The sequence below is a fragment of the Lissotriton helveticus genome, chromosome 6 (assembly GCF_964261635.1).
Source record: "Lissotriton helveticus chromosome 6, aLisHel1.1, whole genome shotgun sequence".
NCBI classification, from domain to species: Eukaryota; Metazoa; Chordata; class Amphibia; order Caudata; family Salamandridae; genus Lissotriton; species Lissotriton helveticus.
Window position 1 is genome coordinate 240,127,345 of NC_136067.1, and position 22,143 is coordinate 240,149,487.

Consider the following 22,143-nt stretch of genomic DNA (forward strand, 5'->3'; position numbering starts at 1 on the left):
ATACCCATCCCAGCCATTCGATCAACGAAAGGCGACATCCTCACAAGACCTCAAAAGATTGTTAATGAATTTGCTTTCTTTTACCAATCCCTTTCTACTCCAAGCAATCAATTACATTTAGATAAAATGTCTTCCTTTCTTACAGGAGTGGATCTCCCTTGTCTTTCTGATGACTGTAGAGCCCTGCTTGAGGGAGAAATTATTAGGGATGACATTTCTAAAGCCATTACTGCTCTACCATACCATAAAGCCCCTGGGGAAAATTGATTCCCTGCTGAATTTTAACGTTGAGCATGGCACCATGTTATTGATATGCTACATTCTGCATTTCAGGACGCAGATAGTGAATCTTCATTAGGACCTCTTTCTCACAAGACAGTTATTGCAGTATTACCCAAACCTGGTAAAGATCCTCTATTATGCAGCAGTTATCATCCCATCTTGTTATTAAATTGTGGTATCAAAATCCTAGCCAGCATTCAGTCAATCAATCAATCAATCAGGAGTTTGTTAAAGCGCGACTACTCACCCGTAAGGGTCTCAAGGCGCTAGGGGTGGGGGTGGTGCAGGTTCCATTCTATCAAGGAGGGGGTCTGTCGAAGAGCCAGGTTTTGAGGTTTCTTGCGAAGATGGGGAGCGATGTTGTCTGTCTGAGGTGGAGCGGAAGGGCGTTCCATGCTTTGGCAGCGAGGAAGGAGAAGGAGCGGCCTCCCGATCTGGTCTTTCTGGTGCGGGGGACCACAGCGTAGGAAAGCTGGGCTGATCGTAGGGTCCTTTGGGGTGCGTGGAATTTGAGTCGGCTGTTCAGGTATGCTGGTCCGGTGCCGTGGAGGGCCTTGTGTGCATGGGTGAGCATCTTAAAGGTGATTCTCGCCTCGACAGGGAGCCAGTGGAGTGTGCGCAGGTGCTGGGAGATGTGGCAGTGTTTTGGCAGGTTGAGGACCAGTCTTGCGGCGGCGTTCTGGATGTTCTGTAGCTTGCGGATGAGGTTTTTGTTTATTCCGGCGTAGAGTGCGTTGCCGTAGTCGAGTCTGCTGGTGACCAGGGCGTGAGTGACTGTCTTTCGGTGTTCGAGGGGGATCCATTTGAAGGTCTTACGAAGGAGGCGGAGGGTGTGGAAGCAGGAAGATGAGACAGAGTTGATCTGGCGGTCCATTTTGAGCTCGGAGTCCAGGATGATTCCCAGGTTGCGTGCGTGGTCTGTGGGGGTTGGCGGGTTTCCGAGGGCGGTGGGCCACCAGGTGTCACTCCAGGCGCCGGGGTTTGGGCCCATGATGAGTACTTCTGTTTTGTTGGTGTTTAGTTGTAGGCAACTGTTTTTCATCCATTTGGCGACGGCTTCCATGCCTTCTCGAAAGTTGCGTCTGGCGGTGTTGGGCTCGTTGGATAGGGAGAGGATGAGCTGGGTGTCGTCTGCATATGACACGATGTTGAGTCCGTAGGTTCTGACGATGGGGGCAAGTGGAGCCATGTAGACGTTGAAGAGCGTCGGGCTGAGGGAGGAGCCCTGGGGGACTCCGCAGGTGATAGGTGTGGGGTCCGAGAGGAAAGGGGGGAGTCTGACCCGCTGCGTCCTGCTGGAGAGGAAGGAGCAGATCCAGTCGAGGGCCTTGTCCTGGATTCCTGCATCGTAGAGTCTGCGTATTAGGGTGCGGTGGGAGACTGTGTCGAACGCCGCTGATAGGTCGAGGAGGATGAGGGCTACTGTTTCTCCTTTGTCCAGTAAGGTGCGGATGTCGTCTGTTGCGGCGAAGAGGGCGGTTTCCGTACTGTGTTTTTTTCTGAAGCCGGATTGGGAGGAGTCGAGGATGTTGTGTTCTTCAATGAATGTGGGGGGTTGGCTGTTGATGGCTTTCTCGATGACTTTCGCTGGGAACGGGAGCAGGGAGATGGGTCTGTAGTTTTTGAGGTCGGTGGGGTCCACTGAGGGTTTCTTTAGGAGGGGGTTGACCTCGGTGTGTTTCCAGTCGTCGGGGAATGAGGCGGTCGCCAGGGAGCGGTTGATGGTTTGGCGGAGCATGGGTGCGATGGTGTTGGTGGCTCTGTTGAAGATGTGGTGGGGGCAGGGGTCCGTGGGGGTCCCTGAGTGGATTGACTTCATTATCTTCAGTGTGTCTTCGGTGGTGAGGGCTGTCCAGTCATCAATCGCTGGTTTCCGGGTGTCGGGGGTGGTTGGTGAGGGTTCAGTGTGTTGGTTGTCTTCGTCGAAGTTGTCGTAGATGCTCTTGATTTTGTGGTGGAAAAAGATGCTGAGTTTGTCGCAGAGGTCTTGTGAGGGAGGGATGTCGGTAGACTCGCTGGTGGGTTGGGCGAACTCCTTGATGATGCTGAAGAGTTCCTTGCTGTTGTGTGCGTGGGTGGAGATTCTGTCTTCAATCGCTTTTTTCCTCGATTCTCTGATGAGTTGATGGTGGGCGTTGGTGGCGGCTCTGAAGTTGTGGGCTTCTGTGGATTTGGTGTTTCTCCAGGCCTTTTCGAGGCGGCGGGATGTGCGCCTGGACTCTCGAAGTTCTGTGGTAAACCATCTGGCTTTCTTGGCACGGGTATTGTTGTTTTTCTTGAGGGGGGGCTATGGTGTTGGTGCTGTCCGAGATCCATCTATGCAGGGTTCGGGCTGCGGTGTTGGGGTCGTCGTTTTCCGCGATGGTTGGGGTGGAGTTGTTGAGTGAGGAGGTGAGCTGGTCATCGGTGATTTTGGTCCAGTTTCTTTGTGGAAGCAGGTGCTGGTGTCTGTGGATGGTGGGTGTTCTGAAGGTGAAGTGGACGCTACGATGGTCGGTCCATGGGAGTTCGGTGGTGTGGCTGAAGGTGATGGAGTTTCCTGTAGTGAAGAGGGTGTCGAGGGTGTGTCCTGCTGAGTGCGTGGGCTCGGTCACGATCTGGCGGAGTCCAATGTTGTGGAGGTTGTCCAGGAGGGATGTGGTGTTGGGGTCCAGTTGATTGTCGAGGTGGTAGTTGAGGTCTCCCAGCAGGGTGTAGTTGGTGGATGCGATGGCCTGCGGGGAGATAATGTCCGTGATGGAGTTGGCGAAGGGTCCGCGGGGTCCAGGGGGTCGGTAGATGAGGGTTCCTCGAAGGGCGGCGGTGGGGCTGGCCAGTATCTTGAAGTGAAGGTGTTCCATCAGTTCTGTGGACTCGTCAGGGAGTGTGCTCAGGCGGAGGCTGGATTTGTGGACGATGGCGATTCCTCCTCCTGGGTGGAATTCCAGCATTCCAGCGTTCCACACCCAAGTGGGTTTTGTCCCGGGGCATTCCTCTCGAAATCATTTACGTACGTTAGTCCATACAATGTGGCTTACTAGACATCTCACAGAGGATGCATTAGCCCTTTCACTTGATGCTGAAAAAGCATTCGATCGCATTGAATGGGAATATCTTTTTGCAGCAATGCAACTATTTGGTTTAGGCCACCAATTTATAACCAAATTCCGCTTGTTGTAAGACAATCCTTCTGCTCAGGTGAACTGTAGGGGGGTTTTGTCTGATACATTTTAGATTCAGAGGGGTACGCGCCAGGGCTGCCCTATTTCCCCCCTTCTTTTCCTTTTGGCAATGGAGCCATTAGCTGCCGCAATTCGCCAAACTGCTGAAATCACTGGTGTCCCCCTCCCAATTGGACACTCTAAAATTTGCCTATATGCAGATGATATAATACTCACCTTTACAAATCTCTCACATTCTCTTCTGTCCCTTCTTAAAAATAAATCATTGATGACTTTTTTTCCTTCTCAGGCTATAAAATTAACTGGGATAAGAGTGAGGCTTTACCCATGTCTGATGGAACTGCAAAAGCATCTATATACAGCTTTCCTTTTTATATGGCAATCCTCCCGCCTTAAATACTTAGGAGTTTTAGTTATTAAAGGCTTGGAAAACATGGTCCTCTGCTTTCTCAAATGCAACGAGATTTTGATAAGTGGAAATTTTTAGGACTATCTCTGTGGGGTAGAGTTCAAGCCATCAAAATGGTCACTCTCCCGTGTTTCATTTATATTTTAGGCATGCTTTCACTTCAAATCCCTTTATTTAAGCTTCGATCGATTGATTCTAAAATGAAGTCCTTTGTATGGGGCTCTGCTAGACCTTGCCTTGCAATGGCAAAGTTAAAAGCCCATTAACTGTATGAAGGAATGGGTCTTCCATTCATTGAACACTATTCCCTTGCATTGCACATCTCGCAGCTTTCTTATTTCTTGCCAGGTCTAAAAGATATTCCGCAATGGGTCCATATAGAGCGTCATCTTTTAGCTATAGACTCAGGTCTCTCTCTCTCTTATATGGAAGCGGCACTAGCCGTTCTGATCCTAAAAATCCAGTTTTATCAGCTATGCATAAATCTTGGCTAGGAGGACATTGTCTCTTAGATTCAAACGCATGTATTCGCATCAAGGCTCCTCTGTGGAATAATTCAGGCACACGCATTAATGGTCCTATGTTATCTTGGGCATTGTGACAAGCAGCAGGCATCCATTCCCCAGATCAGCTTCTTCATGATGGTGAATTTAAACCCTTCTCACAATTGAGGGTGAAATTTAATCTACCTACTCAACATTCTCTCAAATACCTTCAACTTCAACAATGTTTGAAGAAACATCTTGGGTCACAACCCTTGGCTGCTTCAAACATCTCCAATATTATCTTATTTGTATGTGTGGGGGGAGCATAAAGGATTGACTTCCGGTCTTTATAAAACCCTTACGCTCTATCTTTTTTCACGAACCCTCTCTCATAATCTCCAACTTAAGTGGCAAACTTGTTTATGAACTTCTTTTACAGCTATGGAATGGGATTACATACTAGAAGGTCTACATAAAGGAGCTCATGAAGCACGGCTTAAATTTTGCCTGTTTAAAATTCTTCATGATTGGCATTGGTCACCGGTCAAAATACATAAAGCTGGTTTACTTTCACATACTGACTATTGGAGATGTTCCACTTCTGGTTGTGACACAACTCACATTATTTGTGAATGTCCAAGGATTAGACCTTTTTGCAATTATGTTGGTAAAACATCATACTCTACAATGCCCTTACATTTACTATTTAGATCTGCCAACATTCTTTTACATAATTAATGTAATTCTCCTAAACTTTCTAAACCCAACACCGTCTCTTCCACACTGCATTAGCTACAGCTAAAATCTGTATTTTACGCAATTGGAAATCATCATCCCCACCCTCTCAAGAAGAATGGTTAGTGGCAATGATTCAGGCAGCTTAGCATGAACGATTGATTTACAACCTCCAGGATCAAGTTGATATATTTCTACACACCTGTTCACCTTTCCTTAAAGTCAAAGCTGATGAATCTGACAACTCTCTTGCCCCCTTACTACACTCAGTCAAGTAGACTAATTCTTCGCTTTTCTTCCCTGTCCACTAAGTCCTTCTTATTATTATTATTTACTCTAGTGCTCTAATTTTGCTATATTCATATCATATTAATCTTCCTTCATTCATTTTTCTTCTTCCTTTCTCTTTGTACTCTGGCTCCACTCCTCTACATAACTCTTTACGTTTACTTTCTTACCCTTACCCTTCTTTTCTACCCTAAATTTTTCTTTGATGAACAATTTTATATGATAATATATTCCTATACTATTTCTACGATGCTTTTATGCATAATCATTGTTTCATATTTACCTTTAACCAATTTATGTTAATCAATTAATATTGTATGCATTATACATTTATTATCTACTAGCTTACCCGTCGCCCGTTACTGCGATCTCCGAAGAAAGGAAATTCAAGGAAACTTGTTATGATAACATTCAATTTACATTGTGTCATTTTTATTGAAATGTATTCATTTTAATACGGAAAACATTTTAAAGTGTCGTTTTATTTCTATTTATTTATTCGAGTGCTTGTGGATACACCATTTGTTTGTTTTTCCGTCTGGTGCCTACATCAGTATTCGAAAGATTATGAGGGCCCTGGGGGGCCGATATTTAAAAAACATTTATGCCAGAAACCTTTGTGGGAGTGTACTCAAAAACTTCCCAAAGTTTCATGGCGATCGAAAGACTGGTGTTTTAATTCTATTTATTTATTCGAGTGCTTGTGGATACACAATTTGTTGTTTTTCCGTCTGGTGCGTACATCAGTATTCGAAAGATTATGAGAGCCCTGGGGGGGCGATATTTAAAAATAATTTATGCCAGAAACCTTCGCGGGAGTGTACTCAACAACTTCCCAAAGTTTCATGGCGATCGGATGAATGGTGTAGTAATGCATAAAGGACAAACAGACAGACAGACAGACATACATTTGTTTTTATATATGTAGATATTGCTTTTCACTTCTTTTTTACTTATTTATTTGAATGATCATTTATTATATACCTATGTATGTATTCCATACTTATTTGTTTTATTCAACAGCAAATGTTATACCTCCATTGATATCTTTTATTAGCATTGTATTTATTGTATTTATTAACAACTTATTGATGCCTTATTATTAACTTGTATTATAGTATAAAACTCAATAAAAAATGTCAACACAAATGCGGTAGCTCAGGGTTGTCCCACTTCCCTCCTATACATATCATATTGGCTCTCCCATTGGCGGGATTGAAGCTTGTCTCAATTGGTTGCTTTGCTGTGGTCCTGTAATAAAGACCCCTGTACCCAGCATGCAGTGTTATGGTAAGTTCCTCCAGCGGGACAGATTTCTGCTCACAATGAGCGCTGCTATGCCAACCAAACAAGGGGGGCTAGTGCTTTGGGAGCGCACCGTAATTGTGCGTCCATGGGCTCCCCGAGTCCCATACGTCTAAGCCACAATTCTAGATATCAAGCCGGGCCATGTTTTGACATGTGTGTGTGTAGGTACCTATAGCTAGTATGTAGAAGAACGTTTTTTTTTCATTTGCCAATAACTTTGGGGTCATTCGACGAATTCTCACAAACATTTTAAAATTAATTGATTGCTCAATTCAGCTGCTGTCTTAAAAATTTTGAGATGATTCTTCAAGTGGGGGCCGAGAAAAAAGGGGGTCCCAAAACACAGTTCCTCCATGTTAATTTCCTTACAAAGTTTAGACAAGGCTACAGCCTGAACTGCTGAACGGAATTACAAGAAATTTGGCAGGAAGGTAGATGTTGGTTCAGGGAAGTGCTTTTGATTTGATGTAAATCAGTTGAGTATTTGCGGCGTTATTTTAAAAAAATTCAAGTTGTATATCTAGGGACGTGGGGGATTCACAACCCCTCCCGATCTCATTATGAGATCTAAATGTCTGCCTACACTTCAAACCAGGAAGTGGGAAAAAATATAATAAAATGGAAAGGGGGCAGAGTAGAAACACCCTGACCCCCTAGGCCTCTTGGAGGGGGGTCCCACTGGGACCACTCAGGGCAAAAAAGCATCTTTTTTAAATATTCGGCAGAAGTCATGCTGGATTCGCGGATCCTGCTGAGAAGTTTTTAAAAACAGAAGTCCGGTCTCCCACCTTCTGTAACCTTGAGCCCCCAGGTGGGCCAGGTCCCCTGGCAGATGTACAATATATGTAGGAGGGGATTGCACGGGCCCCCCTAGGGCCCATAAAGGCCTGGCAACTGCCACATCCCCAGGACATTGTGTATATTTTATGTGGGATTTGCATGCTCAGCAACCCCCATGCCTTTGAGACCCCCACCTCCCCAGGGCAAATATTGAATTAATGGGGGGAGCCCATGTGGACACCCGCAGCCCTAGTGACCATCACCTCTCTGGGACTAAATATGACATTAATGCAGTAGGTTCACGTGACCCCCCTGAAGCCCCAGGGACCACCACCACCTGGGGCTAAAATTAAACGCATGTGAGTGGCCCACGGGGCGCCCCAAGGAAAGCCACCTCTGAGGGCTAAATAGGACATTAATGTGGGGGGCATGTAACTACTAGCAGCCCGGGGACCGCCACCTTTCTAGGGCTTAAATTAAATGAATGCAGGGGGTCCATGGGGCACCCCCACAGCCTGGGGACCAGAATCTCCCCGGGGCTGTGTTTTGCAATGAAGGCCCCCCCTCCAAGAGCCTTAGATTGGCCTGGGGACTACCACCCTCCTAGGGACGGCTTATGCTATGGTCTGAGTTTGCTATGGCTTGGTGGGAGCTTTACAGCTCCCACCAAGCCATAACAAACTGTGCTATGCTTTCAGAAAGCGAGATAAGAATGCTCTTGCTTGCTGAAAGCGGAGCACAATTGCTTCTACAGAGAGGGAGCTGGTTGTTAGCAGCTCTTTCTTTGTAAAAGCAATGCAGGCCCCAGTAGGAGGCGGGGAGCTGGTAGAGACCGCTGGGGCCTTCAAGTTCCCCTTGCGGTCCCTATTAGTAGTGAGTATGTGTGGTGAGAGGGACCAGGGTACCCACAATAGAGGCTGGGCCCCGTTGGAGGGTCGCCAGAGTCGAAATCCGCATAGGAGAAACATTTTTGAAACTCTTACACTCTGTTGATGATGTCAACAGTAATGTCATCAGTGATCATATTTGAGATGTCCTCAGTGATGTCACTTACCATGTCATGAGTGATGTAATTTGTGAGGTCATTAGCAGTGCATTGCAGGGACGTAAGCTATCGAAAATGGCTGAATTTCACTGGTTTTGCAAAGTAATATCTGATCCTAATTATAGTGTCCCTGTAAGCTTGGTTTTTTCAGTGAATATCTATATATGTAGAATATATATATATATTTTTTTTTTTAATTAGACATATATATTATTTGCAAATACAAAGGTAAAGAGATTTTATAGTTAGGTAAAAATATCTGTCAATATTTTTAAAGAAGAATAAACCACAAACAAGGACAGCGTTACTGTATTTTTTCAGTGAAGTGCCCACTCTGGAGCTTTTATATGTCCTGGGGACCGCCACCTCCCCAGGAATACTTTAACTAGTAGTCACGTTTGCAGACTGGTGGAAAAAGGGTGCTGGGCGTCCAACCAACGCTCAGGAATTCCGCTGCGTCGGACCTACCAGAGGTACCAGCAGTGATTCTTGGCCCCAAAAGTCCCTCAGGAATAAATTGGACTTCATCCCCCATCCCGTAGTCTGCCACGAGGAAAATTTGCAGAGTGGTAGAGAAAGGGGGCCATGGCCTCCGAAGACGTCGTAGCAATCCCACTGTGTGGGACTTACTGGAGGTAACAGGAGGGGTAGTAGGCCCCCAAGGACATCCTCGGGGGCCAATTTCTCAAACTATTAACTCCAGTCAGTCCTTCACAGCAGCATTGGTAAGTACTTGTACCAGGCCACGCCCACTTTGCCCACACACCACTCTACAAACGCGCTCCCTGGCACGCTCTGGGATGGGGAATGAAGTCCCCTACACTGCTGGGGGTCCTTTAGGGGCCAACTAGCCTACCTTTTACCTCCAGTAAGCCCCACGCAGTGGGATTGGCGAGAGGTAGACAAAGGCCATGCCCCCTTTCTCCACCACTCCGCAAACACGTCCCCTGATGCGTTGTAAGTTGGGGGTTTAAGTCCCCTTGAGTTTTGAGGGTCCCTGGGGTCCAACTAGCCCACTAGGTACCTCCAGTAAGCGCCACAGCGCTGAATTTCAGAGAGGTGTTAAAAGGGGCGTTGCCTGGACCACCTCTCTGCAACACAGGGCTGTGGTGCTTACTGGAGGCACCTGGTGAGCTTGTTGGCCCCAGGGGCCCTCAGGATTGAAGGGGAATTAATTTTGTAACTTAAAACGCACCACAGGGCATGTTTGCACATATGTCACCTCAGGCCCCACCCCCTCCCTTCACCACTGTGCAAACGCACCCCTTGGCGTGTTTTAACCCCTTCGTTGCGGGGTGTTTTCCTCCCGCTGTGTGGGGGAAGGGGGGCCACACGCGGCACCGCTGTGCTTGTGCTCGTCATGAGGCACAGTGCAGCTGCACTCATGACAAGCGGAGCTCGTCACAACCACACTCGTTTTTCGAACGTTCAGCACAGCGGGGTAATTATACCCGCGTGCAACGTTCCAACGGGCATGGTGCAGCTGCACTGTGCTCATGAGCATAGAAGAGGTTAAGTTGGGGGATTAATTCCCCTTGAATCCTGAGTGTCCCTAGGGTCCAACTAGCCCACCAGGTAATTCCAGTAAGCGCCACAGAGTGGTGTTGCAGAGAGGTGTAAAAAGGGGTGTGGCCTGGACCACTTCTCTGCAACGCAGCCCTGTGGCGCTTACTGGAGGTACCTGGTGGGCTAGTTGGCCCCCAGGGACCCTTAGTATTGAAGGGGAATTAATTCCCCAATTTAAAACGCGCAACAGGGCGCGTTTGCAGAGTGTTGCTGGGAGGGCGGGCCTCTGCCACAATTGTGTGTTTTTTTTCTTTTGTTTTTAGAAGGGGGGCTGTGTGGCCCCCCTTCTTTTCCTTTTTTGGTGCCCTGGGAAGCCCATCCCCCAGGGCCTGACCCCTTTAAAAAAAATGAACAGGAAGGGTGCCGCGTGGGCCCCCCTCCCGCGGCCAATTCTGGCCCCAGGGACCCCATTCCCCAGGTCATGGCCTCAATATTTTTTTTTTTTAAATGGAGGGGGCTGCGTGCCCCCCCCCTCTATTCATAAGTTGTGAATCAACTTATGCAGTATATGTTTTATAATGCTTTTGTGGAATGAAATATATAGTAGTATAAGTACCATCTGTCCTCTTAAAAAACTCATATTAGAACATGTAAGAGCTATACAAAATTCAGACCACACATATACTATTGCAAAACACATGAGCACCCATAAGGAAAAGACATGGCTGGGTATAAAATATTCAGGATTGACCACAATCCGCCTGTATGAACGGGGAGGAATAGAACTCAGAAACTCAGACGATTGGAATCCAGGTTGATAATAAGATTTAAAACCATGCTTCCCCTGGGACTGAATGGGGATGAAGAAATGTACTTGCACCTATGAGACTGTAACTTTAAACAACGTTATGTAGAAAAAGTAGACTACATAAATTCCCTTGTAAGGAGAATGTGACAGTAAAACTGAAAGTGAGATAAAAGTTAAACATTCATCCTGTCCATGATATCTCCCCCGCTCCTCCCTCCCCTCTCCCTTCAATCCTCAGTAATACAAATCTCAATCCTTCCCTGTTCCTTCCCTCCATTCCTTCATCCCTCTTTCCCTCCATTATGATTATGGTTATATTCTTTGGCTACTATGCTGAGCAAGTTGTGAACAACAGCATAACATATATGACTGAGGAAATCTAGATTTGACTACTGTGACAGTAGAGGTTATGTTGTCTTGCCATTGATCGCTGTGTCGTATCGATCAATAAAGGCACTCAACCGAAATTAATTAGGACACTTAGTCCATTAATGAGCATTTGTATTGACCGAATACCCGAGAGAAATGCCGGGAATTGGACAATTGAAAACGTGTGTCCTGACACGCGATGTGTATGCGCAGGTTCTAACATAGGGCGCACACCCTCAATTAAAACTGCGGTCTGATGGATACTGTGATCAATGACTGGGCAGACATAACAAGACAATAAAGTTGTTTTTGAAAAAAATAAGGAAAAAAACATGTAACCAATCCATACTACCATACCCAGAATGCATCATGTTAAGCATCAATGTGTATGCGTATATAAAGGAGAAATGGAAAAAGGACTCTAACACTGCCGTGATCAGGAACCTAGAGTTCAAAAGACGTAGGAGAGTCACGATTTGATTAAATATTTCTAAAAGCCAAGAGGAGTGCTACGTTATTTATCAGTGCGGATAATATACATGTATGTATATACAACTATGCATATATATATATATATACATATATAAATATATATATATATCACCAAAAACACCTCCGAATAGGGAGCCTTCAACCCTTCAGGGCGGCCTCGTGAACGGGCACGGAGAGGCCCGCTGATTCCACCAAAAGACAAAACAAACGAGGCCCGCTTCTGGAGAGGAACACCTTTAATTCAAGTATTGCCGTCAATGAGCCCCCCACAGTCCAACATGTTTCAGCATACGCAGCCTTGATCACGGACAGAGGGTGGTTGCAAAGTGCATACGTCCCGGCATTTTTTTATATACTATTGGTCACATGACTGTTCAGAAAACTGCTTTTCCCACAATGCATCTGATAATCAGGTAAGTATTGCAAAATGTCAAATAATGCTCGTTGTTAGGAAAGTTCCAATTAATCATACAGCACCATGATGCATTTTAATGTTATTTACATCCAGATGGCAAGAACAGTCACGGAAAATGAAAATCAACAGTGATGTTCGTAAAGTCACCTTTGAAACAAAGAGGCTCCATTTCCAGAACGATTAATGGAACGGTGAGTCCCATCAAATCCCTTCCAAAACCGCCACTATTTTAGCTGTAGTAGCGTCTCCTTGGTAGGTTTAGTGGCAGCCAGTGGGTCGTGCTCCCTTATTTAAATCACCAAAAACACCTCCGAATAGGGAGCCTTCAACCCTTCAGGGCGGCCTCGTGAACGGGCACGGAGAGGCCCGCTGATTCCACCAAAAGACAAAACAAACGAGGCCCGCTTCTGGAGAGGAACACCTTTAATTCAAGTATTGCCGTGAATGAGCCCTCCACAGTCCAACATGTTTCAGCATACACAGCCTTGATCACGGACAGAGGGTGGTTGCAAAGTGCATACGTCCCGGCATTTTTTTTATATACTATTGGTCACATGACTGTTCAGAAAACTGCTTTTCCCACAATGCATCATGATAATTATTATTATTATTATTATTATGCGTTCTTATATAGCGCTCGATTACCCGTAAGCATCTCGGCGCTTGCCTTGGGAACCAGTCCTGGTTTTTCCCTCTGAGATACCCGTACTGGGCATCCCCAAGGTGAAAGCCAGGCATCCCGCCGCGGGGGGGGGGGCGTAGTGGAGATTAAGCAAGCTTATGCCCAGAGCTGCAGAGTGTGAACCTGTGACTCGAGTAGGCACCGAAACGAGAATTATCGAGTCCGTGGATATTTGGGCTCAAGATCCTGCCGCGTCGGGAATTGAACCCTGGTCCCGGGTCTGACCTCTGCTTCAGGGTCTGCTGCCTCTAACCAGTGAGGCACACTTCTCCACAATCAGGTAAGTATTGCAAAATGTCAAATAATGCTCATTGTTAGGAAAGTTCCAGTTAATCATACAGCACCATGATGCATTTTAATGTTATTTACATCCAGATGGCAAGAACAGTCACGGAAAATGAAAATCAACAGTGATGTTCGTAAAGTCACCTTTGAAACAAAGAGGCTCCATTTCCAGAACGATTAATGGAACGGTGAGTCCCATCAAATCCCTTCCAAAACCGCCACTATTTTAGCTGTAGTAGCGTCTCCTTGGTAGGTTTAGTGGCAGCCAGTGGGTCGTGCTCCCTTATTTAAATCACCAAAAACACCTCCGAATAGGGAGCCTTCAACCCTTCAGGGCGGCCTCGTGAACGGGCACGGAGAGGCCCGCTGATTCCACCAAAAGACAAAACAAACGAGGCCCGCTTCTGGAGAGGAACACCTTTAATTCAAGTATTGCCGTGAATGAGCCCTCCACAGTCCAACATGTTTCAGCATACACAGCCTTGATCACGGACAGAGGGTGGTTGTAAAGTGCATACGTCCCGGAATTTTTTTATATACTATTGGTCACATGATATATGCATATATATTCACTGGAAAAAACCATAGGGTTCATGAGTGTTATAGTTAGCTGGACATTTCACTCGTACAAAACCATAGAAATTTCTCCATTATAGCTAGTTGTGCTAACTATAACTTACGCGCCCGCAATGCACTGCTGATGATGTCACATATTACATGGTCAGTGACATCACTGATGACATCTCAAATGACATCACTGATGACATCATCCAGTGAATGTGGTTTTGTTTGAAATTTAAATATCTAATATATATATATATATCAATCTGTATTGAATATTGAGTGGATATATAACTGTCTGGATGGAGCATTTAGTACCTGTCTGAATGTTTGTTTAAGTGAGTAATTAAATGTGTCTCACTTAATATATGGGTTAGTAACCAAACTGTGTGAATGTGTGTATCACTGTCTCTGTTGTTGTATAACCTGCTGCTTCAATTGGTCACTAACTACATGAGTGTCTATATTAGTTATTGATTAGTTGGCTGAGTATTTGTAAGGGAGACTGAGTGTATCTGTGGTTGGGTGCGGGAGTTGTAACTCTATGCATAGATATGTGAGTAGTTGATTGGGTTTAGGCTTGTTTATGGAAATAGTTGTTTGGGTGTCTGAGTGTGTTTATTTGTGTGTTGATAAGTGAATATATGTGTCAGTGGTACATCTCCAATAAAGTAGAAAAAATTAAAGGCATTGTATATGAGAGTTGGTGTATATAAATGAGTATACGTAAGAGTCAGTGATTGTGAGTGTAACTGTATGAATGAGTGTATAATTGTAATAGTGATTTTTTAACATAGTAACTATGATTGACTATGTGTATGTATAAATCAAGTGTTGTGTGTATAACTGTGTAGGTGAGTAAATGTAAGTATGATTGATTATGTTAATGAGTGAGTAGCATCACTGCATAACTGACTAGGATGACTGCTGATGTGTCAATGGCTATATAGGTGTATGAGTACATTTGATAGTGTTACCATTGATCAGTGACTGTATGTATAAGTGATTCTGTGGGTGAATGGACAGTTGTGTGTGTAGACTTAGGAATCAGTGAGTCTGTCTGTAGTAACTGGTATGTGTGTGTCAATGCTTTCATATATGGTACTCTGTATTTTACAGTGAGTGATCAAAGGTTATACTAGTGTGTGATGAGGTGTATCAGATTGTCATGTGTATGATGTCATCAGTGATGTCATTTGAGATGTCATCAGTGATGTCACTGACCATGTCCTGAATGATGTAATATGTGACATCATCAGTAGTGCATTGTGGGCGCGCGAGTTATAGTTAGCACAACTAACAATAACAGAGGAATTTCTATGATTTTGTACAAGTGAAATGTCCAGCTAACTATAACCCTCATGAAACCTATGTTTTTTTTCAGTGAATTTCAAAGATTTTTTAAATGCTAAATCCTAACTATAACGTCTCTGAAACTTATGGTTTTTTCAGTGAATTTTAAAGGTTTTTTAAATGCTAATTTCTAACCATAACATCTCTGAAACCTATGGTTTTTTCAGTGAATTTCAAAGGTTTTTTAAATGCTCATTTTTAAGTGCAATAGTAGTTATACCTATTTTTTTGTACTGAATTTCTACAGCTTTTTAACTGTTTATTTATAAATATTTTATTTATTAAACAACATCATATATTTTTCTGAAAATTGCAAAAAAAATTAAACTAAATGTAAAACTGATATATTTTTAATTTAGTTTTTTTGTATTTTAATATATTTATATAATTTTCTTGAAAAAAAATGTTTCAATTTTTTGGGGGGAGATGCGCACCCAAAGCGTACCTACCGCAGCGGGTTCACGTATTCTAGCTGCCATTTTGGAAAAGTCATGAAGGATCTGCGTGTTGTGAGCGACGAGTGTGTGTTTTTTTTTCAGTTACGTCATATACGTTAACCCTGGGCGAAGGACTTCGCTACGCCCACTCCTTTGCCTACTTCGCCCTTTGCAAAGTAGGCGAAGCAGGCAACACTATGCCCACTCTGTGGGCGTAGCGAAGTTGCCCACCAGCCGCCTCCCTCCCGCCCTCCCCTACATACCTAATTTTAGTAAATGCGCAAAGAAAAGTAAATAAAAGGCACTTACCTTGTCCGCTGCGTCCCGGGGCACCCTCTGCTCGTTTCTCGGTTATCAAGACAAGTCACATGCGTGGTGTGTGACAGGGTCCTGTCGCGAGGCAGTGACAAGAAATACTCCTGTGGAACAGCGAGTATGTATAAACATCTTTGGACCATTCACCCGAAGAATCTAGCACAATAAGAAATGAGGTGTGCAGCAAAAAATCCACCACCAGGCATTGCTAGCACCTCTGGAGCCTCTACTTGAGCACCACCAGTAGACATTCGCTCAGAAGTTGCTTTTCTGCAGCAGCACTGCACCAAGTGCAAAACCATAATCTGTTATGGTGAACAGTCAGTGGACGCTATTTGTGTAGCTCAACGGAACCACAAATGCAATTTTCTTTGTTTGTTTGTTTTTTGGAATGATGTTGAATTCCAAAAGCTAGAACAGTAGGAATCCAATGTACTGGGTTCAGAGACCTAGCTTGTGTGATGGTCACTGATCAGATTATGTCAGTACAACCCAATGAGAAAGAAAAATTTCTTTCCGGTGTTCCCTCCCTCACCCGGGTTTCCCCACGGTGACATGCTTCATCATTGGGGCCATCCCAGTTCTCTACAAAAAGGGGCGTGCTGCGACTAGCGAACTACGCAAGAGCACTTAGTTGCGAAAGACTATGTGTGGTGTAAGTGAGATAGTGATAGAGTGGGTGTGAGTGATTAAAAATACCGTGCTAGTGGGCCTCAACAAATGTATTTAGCTCCTAGGTTGGTATATTAAAAGGGGTGTGACACTGCAATTTAACCTTTAATGAGGGCTAAATCAGTGTGCGGTCAACATGTTTCAAGCTCCCCAGGCTTTTCGTCAGGACCATACAGGGACCAGCCCTGTATTTACCACTCCTATGAGTCCCTATTTAGGGTGTGCAAGTTCAATCAAGATCATTCAACGCAGTTGATTCTAAAACATGCGTGTTATACATACGTTTGTACTGTTTCGTTATTTATGTATTGGTGCCTATTAGCACTGCATGGTCTCTGGTAGGGGGCAGGATCACCTTATGGAAACATTGTTCCTGCACGTGAAACCGCACCGAATTACCTAGTCGTTACCCCTCCGGACCACATCAAGATGCGGTCCGGATCACTTGGAGGCCGACCTAGCCTTGTTTATCCTCCTTCTCCCTCCTCTTTTTTGCATTTGAATTCCAAAAGCTAACTGTTTACTAAGTTCCTTTTTTGTTCAATTTTTAAAAATGCCCAAAAAAGTAAAAAAATTTAAACAAAACTACAAAAACAATAGAAAACAAAAAACAGAAGAAATGACAAAGTTCAGAACTACCTTATCTGGTTAAAAAAAAGAACTATAATTGCATGGTAATGTCTGAAAGTTTGGTTGAATGTATGTGTAGAGCATGATTGACTGAAAGAATGCATTAGTACTGTATGGTGAATTTATAGGGGCAGATCTATGAGAAAGTGCTGCAGCATGACACTGCAAGCCCTTTAGCTGCACCGCGCTGCGGCACTTCTGAAGCACAGGGATGTGACATATTTATATGAATATGTTGCAATTCTGTGCTCCCTCTGCACTAGCACACAAACTGCAGCCATGCAGTGAAGCAGGCACCCTTCCACCATGGTGCAAGGATATCTGTTGCGTGGGGATATTGTTTTTGTGCAGGAAGGGACTACTTCCTGCACAAAAACAATCACTAAAGGCATTTACCTCCTTCAATGTGTTCTGTGGAATGCAGCATGCATTGAAGAGGAGAAATTGAGGAGAAATGAAAACATTACTCCTTGTTGTGCCTCGCTACACCACCTTTTTAGGGTGGCGCACCATTCACACATATCTACAGATTTACACTTTCTCGTAAGTCTTGAGATGTGTTATTCCATGGGTGTTGTGTGGAAACAGACACAGCAACACCCATGGAACGCCCCTTCAACGTAAAGTGCTGTATTTGAATAGGTCGTATTTTCAAGGAGAGGAAAAGCCACGCAGGGTGGCTTTTCCTCTCCTTGTAAATATGGAGGAGTCCCCAGCGTCATCATTATGTTACAAGAAGTGACGTACTGGTGGTGCAGGGGGCTTGTAAACCTGTCCCATAAGTGCTTAGGTATTGGCAGAGTGATACAATAGGAACATAGTGCTGGATGGCTGATTGACGAACTGCATGAGACTGACAGGAGGTATCCTAGGCTGCATGAGTACTACTTCAGTATTTAGTGCAGTGTACCAATAGTATGTATATGCTTAGAGGTTTGTAGGGATTGTGCACAGAATATTGTATGTGTACTTGTGTTGGTGCCTAGGTCATTCTATAAGAACATCACTAGTAACTAGAATGATGGCAGTGCTGCAAACAGAGTGCTCAGTTAATGTATAAGTGCTTAGGTATTGTCTCAATGCCTGAGTCATTCTGCAAGTGCATAGACAGTGACTGGGTTCCTAGAGTGCTAGTAGTTGACAGCAGGATAAGTTTATAAGCACCTATGTTTCAGCAGAGTGATTAGATAAGGACATGCTTCTGTCAGGATGATTGTAGGAGTGGACACAGACTCACAGTGTGATTCCAGACAAGCATGACTATTACCTGGACTTTTGCAGGACTGACTCAGTAGTCTGCAAGGGGTTAAGGGACCGCATATATTGTGCATATTTGACTGTACCACTGCTTGTCTCACTGATTGAGTAATTCTGCAATTGCATAGACAGTGACTGGGTTCCTAGAGTGTTAGTAGTTGACAGCAGGATAAGTTTATAAGGGATGTATGACGTTACAACGCAGGCTGTTACAATGCCTGCCTTTACAACGCGGTTTTTACATTGCAGTCCATTACAACGCATAGTGCTTTTGGGTGTTGGATAGTGAATAGTTTAATTTACTATTCCAACTCCAGTCCCAGTGGACACTAGGGAAGGTTATTGGATAGTAAATTAACCTATTCCCTATCCTAGAGCGCCCCCCAGCGCAATGCGTTGTAATAGTTTGCGTTGTAAAAGTTGCGTTGTAATGGTAGTTTGTTGTAAAAGTTTCGTTGTAAAGGTTGTATACCGTTTATAAGCGCTTATCTTTCAGCATAGGGATTAGATAAGGACATGTTTCTGTCAGGATGTTTGTAGGAGTGGACACAGATTCACAGTGTGATTCCAGACAAGCATGACTATTACCTCGACTTTTGCAGGACTGACTCAGTAGTCTGCAAGGGGTTAAGGGACCGCATACATTGTGCACATTTGACTTACCACTGCTTGTCTCAATGCCTGGGTCATTCTGCAAGGGCATGGACAGTGACTGGGTTCCTAGAGTGCTAGTAGTTGACAGCAGGATACGTTTATAAGGGCTTATGTTTCAGCAGAGTGATTAGATAAGGACATGCTTCTGTCAGGATGATTGTAGGAGTGGACACAGACTCACAGTGTGATTCCAGACAAGCATAACTATTACCTGGACTTTTGCAGGACTGACTCAATAGTCTGCAAGGAGTTAAGGGACCGCATATATTGTACACATTTGACTGTACCACTGCTTGTCTCAATGCCTGAGTCATTCTGCAAGTGCATAGACAGTGACTGGGTTCCTAGAGTGCTAGTAATTAACAGCAGGATAAGTTTACAAACACTTATGTTTCAGCAGAGTGATTATATAAGGACATGCTTCTGTCAGGATGATTGTAGGAATGGACACAGACTCACAGTATGACTCCAGACAAGCATGACTATTACCTGAACTTTTGCAGGACTGACTCAGTAGTCTGTAAGGAGTTAAGGGACCGCATATATTGTGCACATTTGACTGTACCACTTCTTGTCCCAATGCCTGAGTCATTCTGCAAGTGCATAGACAGTGACTGGGTTCCTAGAGTGCTAGTAGTTCACAGCAGGATAAGTTTGTAAGCGCTTATGTTTCAGCAGAGTGATTAGATAAGGACACGTTTCTGTCAGGATGATTGTAGGAGTGGACACAGACTCAGTGTGATTCCAAACAAGCATGACTTCTACCTGGACTTTTGCAGGACTGACTCAGTAGTCTGCAAGGTTTTAAGGAACCGCATACATTGTGCAGATTTGACTGTAACACTGCTTGTCTCAATGCCTGATTCATTCTGCAAGTGCATAGCCAGTGAATAGGATCCTAGAGTGCTAGTAGTTGACAGCAGGATACGTTTATAAGGACTTATGTTTCAGCAGAGTGATTAGATAAGGACATACTTCTGTCAGGATGATTGTAGGAGTGGACACAGACTCACATTGTGATTCCAGACAGGCATGACTATTACCTGGACTTTTACAGGACTGACTTAGTAGTCTGCAAGGGATTGAGGGACTGCATACATTGTGCACATTTGACTGTACTACTGCTTGTCTCAATGCCTGAGTCATTCTGCAAGTGCATAGATAGTGACTGAGTTCCTAGAGTGCTAATAGTTGACAGCAGGATACGTTTCTAAGCGCTTCTGTTTCAGCAGAGTGATTAGATAAGGACATGCTTCTGTCAGGATGATTGTAGGAGTGGACACAAACTCACAGTGTGATTCCAGACAAGCATGACTATTACCTGGACTTTTGCAGGACTGACTCAGTAGTCTGCAAGGGGTTAAGGAACAGCACACATTGTGCACATTTGACTGTACCACTCCTTGTCTCAATGCCTGAGTCATTCTACAAGTGCATAGACAGTGAATAGGTTCCTAGATTGCTAGCAGTTGATAGCAGGATAAGTTTATAAGGACTTATGTTTCAGCCGAGGGATTAGATAAGGACATACTTCTGTCAGCAGAGCTGCTTTCGAGCCAAAAAAACAAGTCAGCTGAGCTGCTCTAGAGCCAGAGAACAAGGTCAGCAGAGCCATTATAGAGCCAGAGAACCAGGTCAGCAGAGCTGCTCTAGCGCCTAAGAAGAAGGTCAGCAGAGCTGCTCTAGAAGCAGAGACCCAGGTCAGCAGAGCTGCTCTAGAGTCGGAGACCCGGGTCAGCAGAGCTGCTCTAGAGGCCGAGAACCAGGTCAGCAGAGCTGCTGTAGAGCCAGAGAAACCAGGTCAGCAGAGCTGCTCTAGAGGCAGAGAACCAGGTCAGCAGAGCTGCTTTAGAGGGAGAGAACCATGTCAGCAGAGCTGCTTTACAGCCAGAGAACCAGGTCAGCAGAGCTGCTCTAGAGCCAGAGAACCAGGCCAGCAGAGCTGCTTCAGAGGGAGAGAACCAGGTTAGCAGAGCTGTTCTAGAGCCAGAGAAACATGTCAGCAGAACTTCTGTAGAGCCATAGAACCAGGTCAGCAGAGCTGCTCTAGAGGCAGATAACCAGGTCAACAGAGCTGATTTAGAGGGAGAGAACCAGGTCAGCAGAGCTGCTTTAGAGGCAGAGAACCAGGTCAGCAGAACTGCTTTACAGCCAAGGTACCAGAACAGCAGAGCTGCTCTAGAGCCAGAGAACCAGGTCGGCAGAACTGCTTTAGAGCCATAGAACCGGGTCAGCAGAGCTGCTTTAGAGCCAGAGAACCAGGTCAGTAGAGCTGTTGTAGAGCCAGAGAACCAGGTCAGCAGAGCTGCTCTAGAGCCTAAGAACTAGGTCAGCAGAGCTGCTCTAGAGCCAGAAAACTAGGTCAGCAGAGCTGCTGTAGAGCCAGAGAAAGCATGTCAGCAGAGCTGCTTTAGAGGGAGAGAATCTGGTCAGCAGAGCTGCTTTAGAGCCAGAGAACCAGGTCAGCAGAGCTGCTCTAAAGCCAGAAAACTAGGTCAGCAGAGCTGCTGTAGAGCCAGAGAAAGCATGTCAGCAGAGCTGCTTTAGAGGAAGAGAATCTGGTCAGCAGAGCTGCTTTAGAGCCAGAGAACCAGGTCAGCAGAGCTGCTTTAGAGCCAGAGAACCAGGTCTGCAGAGCTGCTGTAGAGCCAGAGAAACCAGGTCAGTAGAGCTGCTTTAGAGGGAGTGAACGAGGTCAGCAGAGCTGCTTTAAAGGGAGAGAACCAGGTCAGCAGAGCTGCTCTAGAGCCAGAGAACCATGTCAGCAGAACTGCTTTAGAGCCATAGAACCGGGTCAGCAGAGCTGCTTTAGAGCCAGAGAACCAGTTCAGCAGAGCTCTTGTGGAGACAGAGAACCAGATCAGCAGAGCTGCTCTATAGCCTAAGAACTAGGTCAGCAGAGCTGCTCTAGAGCCAGAGAACCAGGTCAGCAGATCTGCTGCAGAGCCAGAGAAACCAGGTCAGCAGAGCTGCTTTAGAGGGATAGAACCAGGTCAGCAGAGCTGCTTTAGAGCCAGAGAACCAGGTCGGCAGATCTGCTTTAGAGCCAGAGAACCCGGTCAGCCGAGATGCTCTAGCTTACACTGAATGACTGACTTTGACTGATTGACATTGACTGACACTGATTGACTGACACTGACTGACTGACACTGATTGTCTGACACTGACTGACTGACACTGATTGACTGAGACCTCTCTACCTCCACACCTCTAC